Source organism: Anopheles funestus (genome assembly GCF_943734845.2).
Source record: "Anopheles funestus chromosome X unlocalized genomic scaffold, idAnoFuneDA-416_04 X_unloc_26, whole genome shotgun sequence".
Taxonomy (NCBI): Eukaryota; Metazoa; Arthropoda; class Insecta; order Diptera; family Culicidae; genus Anopheles; species Anopheles funestus.
The window spans coordinates 120001-123760 of NW_026045150.1; positions in this window are offsets into that span (position 1 = coordinate 120001).

Consider the following 3760-nt stretch of genomic DNA (forward strand, 5'->3'; position numbering starts at 1 on the left):
ATCGCTCATAGGTCTTTTTGACCATCGATCCCTGATTATAACTCTCAATTAAACAGTCAGGAGAGTAAGGCATGCCCATCGATATCTCATCGACAGGCGATACCGCAAGAACGGCCAACGACACATCAGGTGATCGATTATTGCTACGACTTTTGCTTAATCGTTTCCACTCCTTAGAGAAAGAAACCCCCGGGGACCGTCTCGGTCGCAAGCTGCTCCGGTCCCTAAACAACCTGCGACAAATGATAGGAAATGCCGACATCAATACGTGTTCAGTTTGGTTTATCGCTCATTGGTCTGTTTGACCATCGATCCCTGATTAAACTCTCAGTAATCCAGTCGGGAGAGTAAGGCATGCCCATCGATATCTCATCGACAGGCGATACCGCTTGAACGGCCAACGACACATCAGAGGATCGTATCTTGCTACAACTTTTGCTTAATCGTTTCTTCTCCTTGGAGAAAGAAACCCCCGGGGACCGTCTCGGCCGCAAGCTGCTCCGGTCCCTAAACAACCTGCGGCATCAAATGATAGGAAAAGCCGACATCAATACGTGTTCAGTTTGGTTTATCGCTCATTGGTCTGTTTGACCATCGATCCCTGATTAATACTCTCAATTAGAAGGTCGGTAGAGTAAGGCATGCCCATCGATATCTCATCGACAGGCGATACCGCATGAACGGCCAACGACACATCAGAGGATCGTATCTTGCTACAACTCTTGCTTAATAGTTTCCACTCCTTGGAGAAAGAAACCCCCGGGGACCGTCTCGGCCGCAAGTTGCTCCGGTCCCTAAACAACCTGCGGCATCAAATGATAGGAAAAGCCGACATCAATACGTGTTCAGTTTGGTTTATCGCTCATAGGTCTGTTTGACCATCGATCCTAGAATTCAACTTTCGAGTAAGGCATGCCCGTCGATATCTCATCGATAGGCGATACCGGTAGAACGGCCAACGACACAAATGTAGGATCGCATTTACTCTTCCTTGGATGGATAACCAATACCCTAGGACCTTTTCATCGCGAGCTGCTCCGGTCCTCAAACAACTCGCGAACCACCGATAGGATGATATTAGGAATGGCCGACTTTCATCCTTTAACTCTCAGTTCTGCTTACCAAAACATAGGTACTTGGACCTTAAAGACCACTATATGTTCCCCGATCGGGGGCAATCGGAACGTCTATCCATCATCAACATCGTTTCACTCATTCCGAACCACCAAATTGGACAGACAGTACCATATTCACCAACCGATTGCTTCAACTTCGCAAACTGTATGGTAAGTTCTACTAATTTCACATCTTACCATCGACTAATAGTGCATAAATCCACTTGGAAATCACTTTTCCTTGGTCCTCGGACCTTCTACGACAACGTCCAACAAATATCCGAAGTCGTTTCCCAACTTAGACCAAGCATTTCGTATCTTTACTTCTAATCGATTTTTTCTCTCATAATTGACGATCAAAATCTAAAAACCACATTTTGAGCCAGAAGCAGTCGTCCGATCGTCCTGGGGGTAGTCTCAATCGATTTAGAAGGGCCCAATTCATAAAGATACGTACTCAGTCAAATTCATGCTTCTGGCTCACCTACCCCCTATATAGAAAACGAAAGCGTACAGGCGTGGAAAACGTGCCATTTTTCTCCATCACGGACTTTTTTTTTCTCGTTGCACCGACTCTAGTAAAAAAGTGAAATTTTTTACTAGTTACCAACTTTTGCAAATTATCATCGGATATCACTTTTCATGGTCTATAGTAAGTTCTTATCACGTTTTAGTAGTTTTTGAAAAAAAAATTTTTTTGAACTTTTCAAAATTTTTCAAAACAAAGTTTTTGTAGGCGGTTTTGTGTATGGAGGGTTACTAGTCTCGGGGTCACTGTTTGACCAAAAAACCACTATATATCATTCGAAAGGTAATTTCAAGGGCTACAAAAAATTGTTCTACGACACCCCCTTCCGACGTCTAGTATTCGAGTTATTGGCCAAAAACCATTACTTGAGCGATTTTTCGTTCAGGGTACCCGACTCTAGTAAAAAAGTGAAATTTTTCTCGATTGACCAAGTGTTGCAAATGACCATCGGATTTCACTTTTTATGGTCTATAGTGAGTTCTGATCACGATTTGGTACTTTTTGAAAAAATTTTTTTGACGCACTTTTCAAAATTTTGCAAAACCAAAACTTTTTAGGCGGTTTTGTGTATGGAGGGTTACTAGTCTCGGGGTCACTTTTTGACCAAAAAACCACTATATATCATTCGAAAGGTAATTTCAAGGGCTACAAAAAATTGTTCTACGGCACCCCCCTCCGACGTCTAGTATTCGAGTTATTGGCCAAAAACCGCAACTATAGCGGTTTTTCGTACAGGGTACCCGACTCTAGTAAAATGATGCGATTTTTACTAGTCTAGGAACTTTTTGGTCAAAAAATCAAGTATATGTCATTCGATAGATAATTTCAAGGGCTACAAAAAATTGTTCTACGGCACCCCCCTCCGACGTCTAGTATTCGAGTTATTGGCCAAAAACCGCAACTATAGCGGTTTTTCGTACAGGGTACCCGACTCTAGTAAAATGATGCGATTTTTACTAGTCTAGGAACTTTTTGGTCAAAAAATCAAGTATATGTCATTCGATAGATAATTTCAAGGGCTACAAAAAATTGTTCTACGGCACCCCCCTCCGACGCCTAGTATTCGAGTTATTAGCCAAAAACCGCAACTATAGCGGTTTTTCGTCCAGGGTACCCGACTCTAGTAAAATGATGCGATTTTTACTAGTCTAGGGAACTTTTTGGCCAAAAATCAAGTATATGTCATTCGATAGATAATTTCAAGGGCTACCAAAAATTGTTCCACGACACCCCCCTGCGACGTCTAGTATTCGAGTTATTAGCCAAAAACCGCAATTATAGCGGTTTTTCGTCCAGGGTACCCGACTCTAGTAAAATGATGCGATTTTTACTAGTCTAGGGAACTTTTTGGCCAAAAATCAAGTATATGTCATTCGATAGATAATTTCAAGGGCTACCAAAAATTGTTCCACGACACCCCCCTGCGACGTCTAGTATTCGAGTTATTAGCCAAAAACCGCAATTATAGCGGTTTTTCGTCCAGGGTACCCGACTCTAGTAAAATGATGCGATTTTTACTAGTCTAGGGAACTTTTTGGCCAAAAATCAAGTATATGTCATTCGATAGATAATTTCAAGGGCTACCAAAAATTGTTCCATGACACCCCCCTGCGACGTCTAGTATTCGAGTTATGGGCCAAAAACCATTCATACTTGAGCATTTTGCTCATTTTGCCTGTACGGGTACCGGGGACTAGTAAAATCAGGCCAATTTTACTAGAGTAGGGGTCCTTTTTGGTCAAAAAAACAACTTTTGCTCGTTCGATAGGGAATCGATAGGGCAACAAAAAATCGTTCTACGACCCCCCCTTCCGATGTCTAGTATTCGAGTTATGGGCCAAAAACAGTTTATAGCTAATTTTTCACTCGATTTTTCACCAAGTATCGCACATTACTCCGGTTCTATGCATTGGATCGTCAATCTTTAAGATTTTATGGGTAGTTCCAACTGTTTGCTACATTTCATCCATACATCACGAACCGATTCAATGTCTGTGGTAGAAGTTATTAGAGGAATAAAAAAATTTACCCTTGGCTTTGGACCGTACAAGTTTACCCATTTGTGGCCCGTATTTGCCCCATAGCTCCGCCGGTATCCAAGATATCGCCACACTTT